This window comes from Bubalus kerabau, chromosome 16, assembly GCF_029407905.1.
Source record: "Bubalus kerabau isolate K-KA32 ecotype Philippines breed swamp buffalo chromosome 16, PCC_UOA_SB_1v2, whole genome shotgun sequence".
Lineage (NCBI taxonomy): Eukaryota > Metazoa > Chordata > Mammalia > Artiodactyla > Bovidae > Bubalus > Bubalus kerabau.
In genome coordinates this window covers 4,277,989-4,296,703 of record NC_073639.1, presented here as the reverse complement: position 1 = coordinate 4,296,703, position 18,715 = coordinate 4,277,989, and the positions used below count along the sequence as shown (strand labels likewise).

The following is an 18,715-nucleotide window of genomic DNA, read 5'->3' as shown; positions in this document are numbered from 1 at the left end:
TGAATGGGTTCTACCTTTGGGCTATTGCAAATAATGTCACTATGAATATTTATGTACCAGTTTTTGTTTGAATTATTAACAAATACATGTTACTGTATATGAAAGAAACCACAAGGATTACTGTATAGTTTAGGAAACTGTATTGAATCCCTTATGATAACGTATAATGGAACAGAATCTCAAAAGGAATATATGAAAAAGATATAATACCATGATAATAATTTTGCCAACACTATGAGTTATCATAACACTAGTCAACATGTATTTATACACGCCACTAAAATATTCACATCCATAAGTATATTTCACTGCTTGATTATATAAAAAGAGAGAATTCAAACAGAGAATAAACTTCTTATCATTGCTCATCATCATTTATGCACTATTACTACCTGTAACACTCATTGTATAAGTGCTGGACTAGGAATTGACATTCGTGAAAAGAAAGGGAGAGATTGTGCAGGTGTAAGGAAGTATAACTTATATAATTTCTTAATGAAGGATTATAGAACTCTATGTACATGAAGTGAATGAAAGTCAAACGGTTTAATTGAGCCACATTCTTACTAGAGTGATGAGCTTCCACCCCACCCAGTGTTAGCTCACAATTAAATCCTGCAGTCATCTGGCCTCAGTGTCTGTTTCCTGCCATCCAGAAAGAAAAAGTGAGGAAGTCCTGACAAAATCATTGCTATTTTTTTTTGATTTGTATTTTATTGCAGGGCTTGCAAAAAGAGGGCCTAACCTGTTTTTAGAGTTCCATCCCAAGGCTTTCTCTGGCATGTTACATATGTTGACAAACTGCTGATTATTTTCAACAAAAGAGAATGACCTGCACTTCACTATCTGTTGCTTGAGCTAGAATAGTAGGCATCCCTTTAAGTGCAGTCCTTCATGCTGAAGTAGGCATACCTGAAGCAGTAGCATGAGATGAACACATTTATCATGTAGACATCGCATCCCATGAATTTGTAGTAATACCCATCATCCCATCATATAATTTCAGTTATACCCATCATCATTGGAGGAACTGACTTGTCTCAGTAATAACTGGAGTACCCAGAATAACAGTTCCTTGGCTAACTAATACACTTACGAGTACTTCTTCCAGTGTTCTTTCTCCTACTTCGGTCATGAACAGTAGAAGCTGATGGCAGTGGTTCTTGAAAAGTATATTGATTCCTAGGTGTCACAGTCATTAAATAATCTGCCTATTAGTGCAGGAGATGGAAGTGAGGTGGGTTTGATCCCTGGTTTGGGAAGGTAACAATTCATACACTCGTTTATACTCATGAGTTTTTTTCTTCTGTATACAGAATATATGCTGCTGCTGCTAAGTCACTTCAGTCGTGTCCGACTCTGTGTGATCCCACAGACGGCAGCCACCAGGCTCCCCAGTCCCTGGGATTCTCTAGGCAAGAACACTGGAGTGGGTTGCCATTTCCTTCTCCAAGGCATGAAAGTGAAAAGTGAAAGTGAAGTCGCTTAGTCATGTCTGACTCTTAGCGACCCCATGGGCTGCAGCCTACCAGTCTCCTCCATCCATGGGATTTTCCAGGCAAAGTACTGGAGTGGGGTGCCATTGCCTTCTCCAATACAGAATATATATTTGAACTATAAAGAAAGCTGAGCGCAGAAGAATGGATGCTTTTGAACTGTGGTGTTGAAAAAGACTCTTTAGAGTCCCTTGGACGGCAAAGAAATCCAACCAGTCCATCCTAAAGGAAATCAGTTCTGGGTGTTCATTGGAAGGACTGATATTGAAGCTGAAACTCCAATATTTTGGCCACCTGATGCAAAGAGCTGACTCATTTTAAAAGCCCCGGATGTTGGAAAAGATTGAAGGCAGGAGGAGAAGGGGATGACAGAGGATGAGATGCTTAGATGGCATCACTGACTCAATGGACACGAGTTTGGGTAAACTCTGGGAGTTGGTGATGGACAGAGGCCTGGCATGCTGCGGTTCATGGGGTTGCAAAGAGTCAGACACGACTGAGCAACTGAACTGAACTGAACTGAACAGAAAAACAAATGCTGTTCAAGGACACTGAAAGAACCCTAATGTTGAAAATCAGATCTGTATTGTAAGCAATAGTTAGAAATCCATGAGTTGAAGCATAGTATTATGCCTATCATCCTTGTAGTTCCTTCAGTGAAATATGTTGAGAAAAGCTCTTCTTTCATGGTATAGATTCATGAAGAAGCTAAATAGCATCAATCCTTTACCTTGACAACTGTGAATTTAAATCTCCTGTGAATCCTGTGTGACAACCACACATACCAACATGATATATTAGTATTATATCAATATTTTTAGTCTTATTTCAACTAAAAATATCAATATACAAACAATTGTACATGAAGTCAAGACATAAAATCAGGGCAAATACAAAATATTCCATCCTTTGAGAAAGGGAGTGAAAAATCTATGTACTTTTCGTATTTCCTTTTTATGTATTAGATCCTTAAGTATTTTATTCACCATACCCAACTGAATATTGACAAATGTTTCAGAGAGGAAAGGATCATTTCTCTTTAACAATGAGTAGTTCATCTCCTCTCAAAGCAATTATTGGACAGAATAACTATGAAGGATGAAGTTGATTATTCATATTTATATTAGTCATTCTTTAGCTTGACAAAGGTACTAGATATGTTACCACATTTTTTAAAAATAATATCCACATGTGAAAGTGAAAGTGGCTCAGTCATTCCTGCCTGACTCTTGTGACCTCATGGACTGTAGAGTCCATGGAATTCTCTAGGCCAGAATACTGGAGTGAGTAGTCTATCCCGTCTCCAGGGGATCTTCCTGACCCAGGAATCAAACCGGGGCCTCCTGCATTGCAGGTTGATTCTTTACCAACTGAGCTATTAGGACTTCCATGGTGGCTCAGTTGGTAAAGAATATCTGCATAACTGTCTAGAAATTTGGAATTAGCAATCTGTTTGTGAGCAAGACTGGTCATTAGCAGCTTCTGTGATAAAACAGAAGCATGTCTGTCTGACTTTCTTCTACAAGGATCTTTCACTGTTCTTGTGCTAGTAAACATGGAAAGTATTAGATTTAGTTTCTAAGTGAGAATTACAGTGAGAAACTAATGGGTAATATTACATCTGACCATTTAAGTACTTAATGGGAGAGGCAATCCTAGTTCTACCAAGTAGTAGCCATCATAAAATTAGCTATTGTCATTGTAGCCATGTTCCTTGAATTTGTAGTGTTATTTGCTGTTATTCACGAATATGCCTTCACCCTGTCAATAACGCATATTTCCATAACATATAGCGATGCATTAAACTGGTGTGCATCCTACAGTAAATCCCAGCTCCCATGTCTTATAGGAGCCTCTCTGGCCATTGTTATAAGTGAGTCTAATTTTGTGTGAGACCATGAAAACTCAGTGTTTTTATTATGCTTGTGCATATGATGGGAGGTCTGAGAAGGCACTTCTGAAGGTTTATTCCTACCAGTTGTTGTCATTTGTATAGAGTCTTTAAAGGTTTAATCACTGAGGTATTGCTTCTACACTTGTACTAGGCTGAGTAGCAACATGCCCTTTCTCCCTAAGTGCAGTAGAAGTCATTCCCACTTCCCAACATGTCTGTCTTCTGTCCTCTGGAGTATGTATTGCTTGAGCTCACCACAGCCTGGTAGATGAAAATTGTCAGGATATTCTAGAAACTCTTTTTATTGCAGTCTCTTCAGGAGGTTACAACTGGTGCAAACCTCAGGATTTTACAAAGCACTTTTTACAACCTCAGATGAAGGAGAAGTCAACACTCGTGACAGTCACAGGCTTCTGGGGCCTGTACGTGATCATGGGATTTACTTTCATAATCATCTTGTTTCTTATAGCAACTAAGATGTCACTGTATTTTTTTTTAATCATCATTTTATCTTTGATGTTTTTTTAGATATATTATGGATTTTCCTATACATCTTCACATATTGATGAGGGTCTTATGTTAGTAGTCATTACTAAAACTGACTTCAAGTCAGTTAGCTGTGGTAGAATAGGAAAAAGAATGACCAACTGTATATTATTAACATTATGTATTAATATATTATTAGTTTTATTGTTTGCAGGCATCCAATTCTAACTTTCTGAAATAAACATTCAGAAAAATCATGTCCTTTTGCATGTCCATTTGACTGTATAGGAACACGACGATGTTATTACATAAAATTGTTTTGTTTCCATTACGTTTCTCCTGTTTGATGTAGATATCGGCCTTTGATTCTATCACTAACATTGCAAGTAAAAAAAAAAATTAATTAGAGCTCCAACGGTATTTTTACTGTTAGCAATAAGTATAGCATAATGTGTGGCCTAGCAACAGCTAGTGAGCCTAGGTCTGTCTGGAACATTCTTGGATCCTGTGGGGAAAACACCCTGTGTGCGCCCCTGGATACTGGGCCTAGGGGCCAAAATTCCCATGTCTGTCCTGGGGAGCCCTAATGCAGTGTGACCTAGCAACTGCTTGAAAATCCATCCCATTGCTGTTTTCCTCCTTTTGACAGAGCTAGCTTTTTGCCTCGCATTGTGATATCTCCAGCAAGGGGCCAGTCCGTAACTCCTCTCCTGGGGCCCATCGGATGTGCAAGGTGCCCTTGACCAGGTGACCCCAGCATGGCACCCGGCCCCCTCAGAGACACTCCCACAGCCTTCTTCCTCATGGGCAGCACCGCTCTGACCCAGGAATGTCAGCAAAGGGGAAGGCAAAACTTCATCCACACGTCTTTGCTCTGTAGGAGAGCTCTAGTGACCCTAAGTCTGTCAGGAATATTCTTGGCTCCTACGGAGACACACTTTGTGTATGAACCTGCATACCCGACCTAGGGGCACAGTGCACCTGTTTCTCTTCGTGGAGCACTGAAGCTGTGTGGCCAAGCAACAGCTTGAAAATCCATCCTATTCCTCTTCCTTTACGTCTGACCGAGCTCCAATTGCTCTAACCCTTGGCAGTTTGGAGACAACCGGGCCCCACCCCCTCTCCAAGTAGGCCTGGGGCCTACTTTGACTGGAAATGCAGTAGTGGAGCTGACCCCAGTAAGGCGCCCAGTCATGTCTGACACACTCCCGCAGCCTGCTCCTTCATGGGCAGTACCACTATAGATCAGATCAGATCAGTTGCTCAGTCGTCTCCGACTCTTTGCGACCCCATGAACCACAGCACACCAGGCCTCCCTGTCCATCATTAACTCCTGGAGTTCACTCAGATTCATGTCCATCGAGTCAGTGATCCATCCAGCCATCTCATCCTCTGTCTTCCCCTTCTCCTCTTGCCTCCAATCCCTCCCAGCATCAGAGTCTTTTCCAATGAGTCAACTCTTCGCATGAGGTGGCCAAAGTACTGGAGTTTCAGCTTTAGCATCATTCCTTCCAAAGAAATCCCAGGGCTGATCTCCTTCAGAATGGACTGGTTGGATCTCCTTGCAGTCCAAGGGACTCTCAAAAATCTTCTCCAACACCACAGTTCAAAAGCATCAACTTTTCGGCGCTCAGCCTTCTTCACAGCCCAACTTGAGACTATGGCCATCCATACATGACCACAGGAAAAACCATAGCCTTGACTAAACAGACCTTTGTTGGCAAAGTAATGTCTCTGCTTTGGAATATACTATCTAGGCTGGTCGTAACTTTCCTTCCAAGGAGTAAGCGTCTTTTAATTTCATGGCTGCAGTCACCATCTGCAGTGATTTTGGAGCCCAGAAAAGTAAAGTCTGACACTGTTTCCCCATCTATTTCCCATGAAGTGATGGGACCAGATGCCATGATCTTCGTTTTCTGACTGTTGAGCTTTAAGCCAACTTTTTCACTCTCCACTTTCACCTTCATCAAGAGCCTTTTTAGTTCCTCTTCACTTTCTGCCATAAGGGTGGTGTCATCTGCATATCTGAGGTTATTGATATTTCTCCCGGGAATCATGATTCCAGCTTGTATTTCTTCCAGTCCAGCATTTCTCATGATGTACTCTGCATATAAGTTAAATAAACAGGGTGACAATATACAGCCTTGACGTACTTCTTTTCCTATTTGGAAACAGTCTGTTGTTCCATGTCCAGTTCTAACTGTTGCTTCCTGACCTGCATACAGCTTTCTCAAGAAGCAGGTCAGGTGTTCTGGTATTCCCATCTCTTTCAGAATTTTCCACAGTTTATTGTGATCCACACAGTCAAAGGCTTTGGCATAGTCAAGAAAGCAGAAATAGATGTTTTTCTGGAACTCTCTTGCTTTTTCCATGATCCAGCGGATGTTGGCAATTTGATCTATGGCTCGTCTGACTTTTCTAAAACCAGCTTGAACATCAGGAAGTTCATGGTTCACATATTGCTGAAGGCTGGCTTGGAGAATTTTAAGCATTACTTTACTAGCGTATGAGATGAGTGCAATTGTGTGATAGTTTGAGCATTCTTTGGCATTGCCTTTCTTTGGGATTGGAATGAAAACTGACGTTTTCCAGTCCTGTGGCCACTGCTGAGTTTTCCAAATTTGCTGGCATATTGAGAGTAGCACTTTCACAGCGTCATCTTTCAGGATTTGGTATAGCTCAATTGGAATTCTATCACCTCCACTAGCTTTGTTCTTAGTGATGCTTCCTCAGGCCCACTTGACTTCACATTCCAGGATGTCTGGTCAAGATCAGTGATCACACCATCGTGATTATCTGGGTCGTGAAGATCTTTTTTGTACAGTTCTTCTGTGTATTCTTGCCATCTCTTCTTAATATCTTCTGCTTCTGTTAGTTCCATACCATTTCTGTCCTTTATCGAGCCCATCTTTGCATGAAATGTTCCTTTGGTATCTCTGATTTTCTTGAAGAGATCCCTAGTCTTTCCCATTCTGTTGTTTTCCTCTATTTCTTTGCATTGATTGCTGAAGAAGGCTTTCTTATCTCTTCTTGCTATTCTTTGGAACTCTGCATTCAGATGTTTATATCTTTCCTTTTCTCCTTTGCTTTTCGCTTCTCTTCTTTTCACAGCTATTTGTAAGGCCTCCCCACACAGCCATTTTTCTTTTTTGCATTTCTTTTCCATGGGGATGGTCTTGATTCCTGTTTCCTGTACAATGTCACGAACCTCATTTCATAGTTCATCAGGCACTCTATCTATCAGATCTAGGCCCTTAAATCTATTTCTCACTTCCACTGTATAATCATAAGGATTCGGTTTAGGTCATACCTGAATGTTATAGTGGTTTTCCCCACTTTCTTCAATTTAAGTCTGAATTTGGCAATAAGGAGTTCATGGTCTGAGCCACAGTCAGCTCCTAGTCTTGTTTTTGCTGACTGTATAGAGCTTCTCCATCTTTGGCTGCAAAGAGTATAGTCAATTTCATTTCGGTGTTGACCATCTGGTGATGTCCATGTATAGAGTCTTCTCTTGTGTTGTTGGAAGAGGGTGTTTGTTATGACCAGTGCGTTTTCTTGGCAAAACTCTATTAGTCTTTGCCCTTCTTCATTCCATATTCCAAGGCCAAATTTGCGTGTTACTCCAGGTGTTTCTTGACTTTCTACTTTTGCATTCCAGTCCCCTATAATGAAAAGAACATCTTTTTTTGGTGTTAGTTCTAAAAGATCTTGTAGGTCTTCATAGAACCATTCAACTTCAGCTTCTTCAGCATTACTGGTTGGGGCATAGACTTGGATTACTGTTATATTGAATGGTTTGCCTTGGAAAGGAACAGAGACCATTCTGTCATTTTTGAGATTGCATCCAAGTACTGCATTTCGGACTCTTTTGTTGACCATGATGGCCACTCCATTTCTTTTGAGGGATTCCTGCCCGCGGTAATAGATATAGTGGTCATCTGAGTTAAACTCACCTATTCCAGTCCATTTGAGTTTGCTGATTACTGGAATGTCAACATTCACTCTTGCCATCTCTTGTTTGACCACTTCCAATTTGCCTTGATTCATGGACCTGACATTCCAGGTTCCTATGCAATATTTCTTTTTATAGCATTGGACCTTGTTTCTATCACCCATCACATCCACAGCTGGGTATTGTTTTTGCTTTGGCTCCATCCCTTCATTCTTTGTGGAGTTATTTCTGCACTGATCTCCAGTAGCATATTGGGCACCTATTGACCTGGGGAGTTCCTCTTTCAGTATCCTATCATTTTGCTTTTTCATACTGTTCATGGGGTTTTCAAGGCAAGAATACTGAAGTGGTTTGCCATTCCCTTCTCCAGCGGACCACATTCTGTCAGATCTCTCCACCATGACCTGTTCATCTTGGGTTTCCCCACGGGCATGGCTTAGTTTCATTGAGTTAGACAATGCTTTGGTCCTAGTGTGATTAGATTGACTAGTTGTCTGTGAGTATGGTTTCAGTGTGTCTGCCCTCTGATGCCCTCTTGCAACACATACCATCTTGAGTTTCTCTAACCTTGGGTGTGGGTTATCTCTTCACGGCTGCTCCAGCAAAGCGTGGCCAATGCTCCTTACCTTGGACGAGGGATATCTCCTCACCGCCGCCCTTCCTGACCTAAGCTAGGAATATCTTTGCAAGGCTCGCAAAGGGCAAGGGAGATGCTCGGCCCTAACTCTGGAATTTCGGTTGTGACCAGATCTGGAGGTCTCCCATTGTAGAATCTAAACGGTTCCTTCCAAATACAGGCTTGCAAATGCAATGCAGTTGGCTGCCTCTGCTTCCCAGCCTGTGGGAAAAGTGCTTCTTGGATGTCTTTTCTCAGGGGATGTTTCCCCTCAGCCTGGGTCAGAGGTAGGGGACCCACACTCAGAGGGAAAGGCAGAACCACATCCACATGTCTATTCCCTCCCCTTTGCTCTGTAGGAGAGCTCTAGTGAGCCTAAGTCTGACAGGAACATTCTTCGCTCCTATGGAGACACACTCTGTGTGTGAACCTGCATACCCGACCTTTCATTTGCAAAGTCTTCAAATATTTCCAACTTTGGGAGCTATTACCAGTTAATTATATTTGTTCATTTTAATTAACTGAATATGTACTGCTTATGTAACTCAAGATTATTTACTTAGCCTTTAATTGCTTTTGAAAATTATTTTGAAATCATATTTTCTTGCTCATTTTTCAAAGAATTTTTGTAAAATAAATTCAATTTTTTAAAAATTTTTCTTTGACTCAGAAGAAATTTAGATTGTAAAAGCATCGAAACCTCTAATTTTGAGTTTGATTTCATCCTCTCTTCTTTATAATTTGACAACATTTATTAAACCCTCCCTTATTAATGTAGCATTCTTTTGCACCTTTGGCTATTTGCATTTCGCTCAGTTTTTCTAATGTTCCTAGTCTTTTATTTCACTTAAACATTTAACATTACCACCTACCACTTATCAGCCATGTTTTGCCTATTCAAGGGTTTTTGAATACCTTTTTTTATATTCAAAGTATTTTATTTATAAAAGTTAATGAATTTTGAAATGCATGCCTTTATGCTTTGTTCAGTCAATATTCATCAGCAATTCTGGGAAATCAGAGACTACCTTCAAAACCTGTGAATATCATAAAGTTGGAAAATTAAGCAAACACACTGGAAAGGATGAAATAATCAATATTTAGGAATCACAAAGATTCAAATATACAACCTTCCAAAAAGATGAAATTATTGGAGTCCTGCATTTAGGAAAAAGAAATGTGCAGGGACAGTTGGTATTAATATATAAAAATGATGTTTTATTTGCATTTAAAAATATAAACTAACATGTACAAAATAATTTTCATTAGATAATTAAAAAATGGGAAGTCTCATATTTTGTAAACATCTATTAGGTAAAGGGTTAAGTGAAGCAATAAGCCTGTTTAACTTCACACAACTCAATTAAGTTAAAATATAATGTATTAACTTATAATTATCCTTTATTATTTTTTTTTATAATTATCCTTTAAAAGAGAAAGATAAGTGATATTATGTCAAGAGGGCAAAACTAAAATGGTCACATATATGGAAAAGTGAAATATAAAGTAGTTGAATAGATTTAAAAAGATACAATCTGTAGTAAAAGAAAGCACAATGAAGTTTGTTGAAAATATGTAGGTTTATTGAAATATATAAATTTATAGAAGCGATTTTGAAACAAGTAGTCTTTTAGAAACTGTATGGAATATATCTCAAATAGAAGGTATGACATCAGAAAGCAAAAATGGTGTCATTTGTTGCTAAACTTAGGTATAATTTACTTCTTTGGCTGGGAAATTGGTGTGTATCATCTTTTTATCTTTAAATTTTGTGATTTTAAGCCTACTGTGAATACATTACATATACCTACATTCCATCCTTAAGCCTCAAAATAGTCTATGGGATGTTTCAGTCACTTAATAAAAATTATTATCCTAGAGTTTTTACTAAAGAAGGATGAATCTTGGTGAAGGAATTTCAAGTTTTTGCAAAGAAGAGATCAACTCTGGTTGAAGAGCTATGTCAAAAACTTAGTTTCTGAATTGGGTTCCAAGTCCTCAACTTCCTGAAATTGAATGATCCTTGTAAACTTGTATTGTAAAACAAATAAACCTGTATCATTATTCATGTTTGTGTTGAGTCTGGGTCAGATTCATTAACACACTGGTTGGAGAAGACAGAAAGATGAAAAAAACATACAGACTTGTAGAGTATATGGAGATACAACGTTTATTTAAATGCAAAACAGACTCTTGCTTTCAGATTAAAAAAAAAAAAAATCATTGCCAAGATGCATAATGCTGAGCAGCTTTACCCTACATGTTCTAGATGTTTTATGGTTTCAGGGCTTATATTTACCCTTAATCAATTTGAGCTGATTTTTGTTCATGATGTAAGTTCATGATGTCCAATTTCATTCTTTAACAGGTGGCTATACAATTTTCTCAGTATTATTCATTGGAGAATTGGTCCTTTTCCCACTGAGTGTTCTTGGCTCCTTTGTGAAATGTTAGTTGACTATACATAAATGTTAGTTGACTATACACAGCCATGCTGTGTGGCATGCAGGATCTTAGTTCCCTAACCAAGGATCTAACCCAGGTCCTGTACAGTGGAAGTGCAGTGTCTGATCCACTGAACTACCAGGGAAGTCCCTAAATGACTTGGTTGTAATGCTCATTAAGGGTCCAAAGACAACATTTTAGGCCTATAAGGAGCAGAGGTAGAATATTATTTGCAATGGTGAAGATATGGAAGCAACCTGACTGGCCAACAGTAGATGAATAGGTAAAGAAAAAGGTATATGTGTATGTACATGTACACACACAAAATGGAATCAATAACCATAAAAATGGAAATCTTGCCATTTGTGACAACATGGATAGACCTTGAGGGCCTTATGCTAAGTGAAAGAACTAACCAATCTGATCACATGGACCACAGTCTTGTCTAACTCAATGAAACTATGAGCCATGCAGTGTAGGGCCACCCAAGACAGACAGGTCATGGTGAAGAGTTCTGACAAAATGTGGTCCACTGGAGAATGGAATGGCAAACAATTTCAATATTCTTGCCTTGAGAACCCCGTGAACAGTATGAAAAGGCAAAAGATAGGACACTGAAAGATGAACTCCCCAGGTCGGTAGGTTCCCAATATGCTGCTGGAGATCAGTGGAGAAATAACTCCAGAAAGAATGAAGAGATAGAGCCAAAGCAAAAACAACACCAAGTTGTGGATATTACTGGTGACAGAAGCAAAGTCTGATGCTGTAAAGAGCAATATTGCATAGGAACCTGGAATGTTAGGTCCATGAATCAATGCAAGTTGGAAGAAGTGGTCAAACAGGAGATGGCAAGAGTGAACGTCAACATTTTAGGAATCAGTGAACTAAAATGGACTGGAATGGGTGAATTTAACTCAGATGAACATTATATCTACTACTGTGGGCAAGAATCCCTTAGAAGATATGGAATAGCCAACATAGTCAATGGATTCTGAAATGCAAAACTTGGATGCAACCTCAAAAATGACAGAATGATCTCTGTTCATCTCTAAGGCAAACCATTCAATATCAAGGTAACCCAAGACTTTGCCCTGACCAGTAAGGCTGAAGAAGCTTTACCTTCTAGACCTTCTAGAACTAACACCCCCCAAAAATGTCCTTTTCATTATAGGGGACTGGAATGCAAAAGTAGGAAGTCAAGAATCACCTGGAGTAACAGGCAAATTTGGCCTTGGAATGCAGAATGAAGCATGGCAAAGGCTAACAAAGTTTTGCCAAGAGAATGCACTGGTTATAGGAAATACCCACTTAGAACAACACAAGTGAAGACCCTACACATGGACATCACCAGATGGTCAATACCGAAATCCAATGATTATATTCTTTGAAATCAAAGATGGAGAAGCTCTACAAAGTCAGCAAAAACAAGACTGGGAACTGACTGTGGCTCAGATCATGAACTTCTTATTGGCACATTCAGAATAAAATTGAAGAAAGTAAGAAAAACGACTGGACCATTCATTTATGACCTAAATCGAATCCCTCATGATTATACAGTGGAAGTGAGAAATAGATTCAAAGGACTAGATCTGATAGACAGACTGCCTGATGAACTATGGACAGAGATCTGTGACATTGTCCAGGAGACAGGGATCAAGACCATCCCCAAGAAAAAGGAATGCAAAAATGTAAAATGGCTCTCTGAAGAGGCCTTACAAATAGCTGTGAAAAGAAGAGAAGTGAAAAGCAAAGCAGAAAAGGAAAGATACACCCATTTGAATGCAGAGTTCCAAAGAATAGCAAGGAAAGCTAAGAAAGCCTTCCTCAGTGATCAATGCAAAGAAATAGAGGAAAACAATAGAATGGGAAAGACTAGAGATCTCTTCAAGAAAATTAGAGATACCAAGGGAACATTTCATGCAAAGATGGGCTCAATAAAGGACAGAAATGGTATGGACCTAACAGAAGCAGAAGGTATTAAGAAGAGCTGGCAAGAATACACAGAAGAACTGTACAAAAAAGATCTTCATGACCCAGATAATCAAGATGGTATGATCACTGACCTAGAGCCAGACATCCTGGAATGTGAAGTCAAGTGGGCCTTAGAAAGCATCACTATGAACAAAGCTAGTGGAAGTGATGGAATTCCAGTTGAGCTATTTCAAATCCTGAAAGATGATGCTGTGACAGAGCTGCACTCAATATGCCAGCAAATTTGGAAAACTCAGCAGTGGACACAGGACTGGAAAATGTCAGTTATCATTCCAATCCCTAAGAAAGACAATGCCAAAAAATGTTCAAACTACCATACAATTGCACTCATCTCACACTCCAGCAAAGCAATGCTCAAAATTATTCAGCCAAGCTCAACAGTACATGAACCATGAACTTCCAGATGTTCAAGCTGGTTTTAGAAAAGACAGAGGGACCAGAGATCAAATTGTCAACATCCTTTGGATTATTGAAAAAGCAAGAGAGTTCCAGAAAAGTATCTATTTCTGCCTTATTGACTATGCCAAAGCGTTTGACTGTGTGGATCACAACAAATTGTGGAAAATTCTTAAAGAGAAGGGAATACCGGACCACCTGACCTGCCTCTTGAGAAATCTGTATGCAGGTCAGGAAGCAACAGATAGAACTGGGCATGGAACAACAGACTGGTTTCAAGTCGGAAAAGGAGTACGTCAAGGCTGCATATTGTCACCCTGCTTATTAACTTATATGCAGAGTACATCATGAGAAACGCTGGGCTGGAGGAAGCAGAAGCCGGAATCAAGATTGCAGGGAGAAATATCAATAACCTCAGACATGCAGATGTCACCATCCTTATGGCAGAAAGCAAAGAACTAAAGAGCCCCTTGATAAAAATAAAAGAGGAGAGTGAAAAAGTTGTCTAAAATTTTGACATTCAGAAAACTAAGTTCATGAGAACTGGTCCCATCACTTCATGGCAAATACATGGGGAAACAGTGGAAACAATGTCAGACTTTATTTTTTGGGGCTCCAAAATCAGTGCAGATGGTGACTGCAGCCATGAAATTAAAAGACACTTACTCCTTTGAAGGAAAGTCATGACCAACCTAGACAACATATTAAAAAACAGAAATATTACTTTGTCAACAAATGTCTGTCTAGTCAAAGCTATGTTTTTCCCAGTGGTCATGTATGGATATGAGAGTTGGGCTGTAAAGAAAGCTGAGCACCGAAGAATTGATGCTTTTGAACTGTGATGTTGCAGAAGACTCTTGAGAGTCCCTTGGACTGCAAGGAGATCCAACCAGTCTATCCCAGAAGAAATCAGTCCTGAATATTCATTGGAAGGACTGATGTGAAGCTGAAACTCTAATACTTTGGCCACTTGATGTGAAGAACTGAATCATTGGAAAAGACACTGATTCTGGGAAACATCGAAGGCAGGAGGAGAAGGGGATGACAGAGGATGAGGTGGTTGGATGGCATCACCGACTTGATGGACATAAGTTTGAGTAAACTCTGGGAGTCAGTGATGGACAGGGAGGCCTGGTGTCCTGCAGCCCATGATGTTGCAAAGACTCCATGACTGAGCATCTGAACTGATAGATATGTCTTTCTTTATGGTGTCTCGATTCTGCTCCATTTGTCTATGTGCTTATGTTTATGGGAGTACCACACTAGTTCAATTACTATAACTTTCAAATATCACTTGAAGTTTGAAAGTGTGATAACTCGAGATTTGCTCTTGCTTGAAATTCCTTAGCTGCAATTGAGTTTTACATTGCTCAACATGTAAGGAAACCTAATGTAGTTAGGTGCAAATTAATGAGATTTCTTCCTATATATTTCAGTAAATTAAACCTCTCAAAATAAGATGCAATGTGCAATGAGTTGATGCTAGTTCTGGTACTTTTTTTTAATTTCTCCATTTACAAATCCATCCATGAAACTTTGAAAATCAATTTGAATCCAGGAAGCTGTGAACTTAGTCATGCTATAAACAGACCTGACATGGGCAATGATGACATGACGAAGAAGATGAAGTGAATGGAATCACAAACTACACTTTTAATAAGAGAATATGAAATGGAAGAAGACACTGATGACAAGATGTTTGTGAGATGTATTCAGGAAACAATCTCTTAGACAGAATCTGATCTCAGTAACTTTAGCATTAATGTTCTTTATGTATGGATGTGAGAGTTTGACTATAGAGAAAGCTAAGCGCCGAAGAACTGATGCTTTTGAACTGTGGTGTTGGAGAATACTTTTGAAAGTCCCTTGGACTTCAAGGAAATTCAACCAATCCATCCTAAAGGAGATCAGTCCTAGGTGTTTATTGGAAGGATTGATGTTGAAGCTGAAATTTCAATATTTTGCCCACTGATGCAAAGAGCTGACTCATTTGAAAAGACCCTGATGCTGGGAAAGATTGAGGGCAGGAGAAGAAGGGGATGACAGAGGATGAGATGATTGGATGGCATCACTGACTCAATGGATACGGGTTTGGGTGAACTCTGGAAGTTGGTAATGGACAGGGAGGCCTGGCGTGCTGCAGTCCATGGGGTCGCAGAGTCGGACATGGCTAAGCAACTGAACTGAACTCAACTGAATTTATAAATATGAATTGTGTAGCAGTGTTCTATATAGAAAACAGCTGTTTTGTTAAAAAGCACAATTAGATCAGTTTTTTTTTCTTTCCTATTCCTTTCTTTTCTTCTCAAAAATTTCCTGTTCTTCTTTGAGTTCCTTTCCTCCAGAGTGATACATATTAACAAAGCCACATGAACACACGTTCAGTTATGGCAGAATTTAATCATGGCATAGTTCCAAAACAGGTAGATCAGTGTTTAATGTGTGAAACTGACACATATTCTGCATGATGGACTCATGGATTTTTTGCTTATGGAAATCTTCTGTCAATTACCAACAGCATCCTTTAATCTGAATATTAAAGGTAAGCCTTAATGTGGAAGTGGAATGGCAGTGACTTAGTAGAATTCTGGAGGAAATTGAGAGGGGGGTCAGGTCTTGTTAGGATGGTAACTATATTATATAGTTTTTGGAGAGAAATTGCCCATGGCCCTTGCCTTGCACTTGCTGCTAAAGTGGCACCTGATAGAAGCTGTGATATTCAACTGGGATGTGGTAAATCTGACCTAATGACCTGTCATAAAGTTGTCATCCAGCTCAAAAATTTAGGTCCCTTTGTGGCCAATATAATTCATATTCATCAGAAGAATATTCATGAACTTAGTCGTTAGCATCTTCTTCCAGTTTATTTCACTCAAAACAGGTGGATTGCAGGTTAAATTTACCCAGAAATGTGGTGAGTTACATACACACACAGTTATACACAGACACACACTCAGACATATGCATACATAGGGGGAGAATTATAATTTTGTAGTGGTTTATGTACCCTTTTGGAATAAGCTAAAATTATAAAAAAAAATAGGCAATTAAATAGCCAATTAAAAGTTTTTATCTTTGGAAAACAACTTTAAAGTAACACAGAAATCAATAACTAAGTTATGATGCAAGTCCACATAGAGTGTGATTGCATCTACCTATGTATGATCATATTTTAATTACTTTTGAGAATGGAGTTTCTGTCATTAGAGGATTGACTCACAATTAGAAGCTGTAATCTAGTCACCATGGTTAAACCCTCTTTCAGGAAAAAAAAAAATCCAAGTATGTGTATATTTTCAAGAAGTGTCTCAAATTTTTACACAGAGACAATCCATATTGTCTCTGATTTAATTTCATTTCAACATGAAAATTGTCTGTTTATAATTTTTATGCCTCAACTGAGTTATTAGAGAAGATTATGATAAGAAAGAAAATAATAGACCAGATGAACTAGTACTGGGAAAGATATTATTAAGTGTGTGCTGCTGCCCTTATCTTTCACTGCCGAGGACAGGTATGGTGACTGCTACTATAGGGCATTGATTTGATAATGTGTTTTGTAATGAGAACAGATACGTGGTTAACTTTTAAAACATACATAATAATTCTTAAGAGTATAATAGGTATCAAAATATGGGTTATTTGAAACAGGCTGGGTTTGCTGCTTGGAAAACACAAAAGTGATGTTTGGGTAGTGAGTCATAAATATTGGAATCAAAGAATAAAGAGAGCCATCTTTATGAGAAAAAAAAATGCATTTGAGTTAAACAAATACCTCCCCAGAAAATGGGGACGACTTCAACAAGGATAGCTCTGAACTTTGCATTTTGGATGTGGGCTAGAAGACAAAGAATAGAACATAAATATTGCATTAGGAAAAAACTGAAGTGAACTATGTAGACTTAGGCCAAGGATTTTTGGATGCCTCAACCCACATTTCGGAGAAGGCAATGGCAATCCACTCCAGTACTCTTGCCTGGAAAATCCCATGGATGGAGGAGCCTGGTAGGCTGCAGTCCATGGGGTTGCGAAGAGTTGGACATGACTGAGCGACTTCCCTTTCACTTTTCATTTTCATGCATTGGAGAAGGAAATGGCAACCCACTCCAGTGTTCTTGCCTGGAGAATCCCAGGGACGGCGGAGCCTGGTGGGCTGCCGTCTCTGGGGTCGCACAGAGTCGTACACGACTGAAGCGACTTAGCAGCAGCAGCAACCCACATTTAATACAGACAATTGCTTAACAAACTCCAACATTTATTCATTTTTTCACTAGTTTCTACCTTATTTCAGTTGTTCTATTTATTATACTCTATTATCCAAGCCGTTTTATCCCTCATGTGCCACTAACCACATTAACATTCCTATTACTTCATGGAAACATAGAACAGTGAAATGTTTCCATCTAACGGAAGCTGAAGCATTATATATCTGTAATAAATGGCCAGAAAAAAATTATACTTCACTGACGGAGTTCATCCTGTTGGGATTAGCAGACACACTGGAGCTACAAGTTATCCTCTTCTGCCATTTTTTCTATGATTTAAACACTTACAGTTGTGGGGAATGTTGGGATGATCCTCTTAATCAGAGCTGATTCCAGACTTCACACACCCATGTACTTCTTCCTGGCTAACCTGTCCTTTGTGGATGTTTATTATTTCTCCACCATCACTCCAAAGATGCTGATTGATTTATTGTCAGAGAAGAAAACCATTTCCTTTGCTGGCTTGTTTCTGTGGATGTACTTCTTTATAGCCTTGGCCACAATTGAATGCATTCTTTTTGGGTTAATGGCCCATGACCTCTATGTGGCCATATGTAGCCCTCTCCTTTACTCCTTGATCATGTCCAGGACAGTCTGCCTGAAAATGGCAGCAGGGGCTTTTACAGCAGGACTGTTCAACTCTGTGGTTCACACAGGTTATGTGAACAGCTTGTCATTCTGCAGTTCCAAGGTCATCCATCACTTCTTCTGTGACACCCCTCCAATTTTTAAGCTCTTGTGTTCTGACACACACCTGTGTGAAAGCATCTTGTCCACATTTGCTGGTGTGAATATGATCAGAACTCTGCTGGTGATCCTTACCTCCTACTGCTACATTCTCTTCTCCATCTTCTGTATGCATAAAGGGGAGGGGAGACGCAAAGCCTTCTCCACATGTGCATGTCACCTGACAGCCATGATCCTGTTATATTCCACCTCCATCTACACTTATCTGAGACCTACTTCCAGCTACTCCCTGACTCAAGACAAAGTAGCTTCCGTGTTCTACACAGTGGTGATCCCTGTGTTGAATCCTCTGATCTACAGCTTTAGGAATGAGGAAGTAAAGAAGGCTGTATGGAATGTAATTACTAAGAAAATGGTCCCTTTATTTCTGGGATTGTTGCCTATGTTTTCTTGACTAAACAGAGCATGTTTTAAAGTTTTAAAGTG

General features: G+C 39.4%; 1 pseudogene; it reads left to right on the top strand.

Annotated features, from left to right (window-relative positions):
* The first annotated feature begins 3,203 nt into the window (after positions 1–3,203).
* Positions 3,204–18,683, top strand: LOC129630292 (olfactory receptor 5F1-like; annotated as a pseudogene).
* Positions 18,684–18,715: the final 32 nt, after the last annotated feature.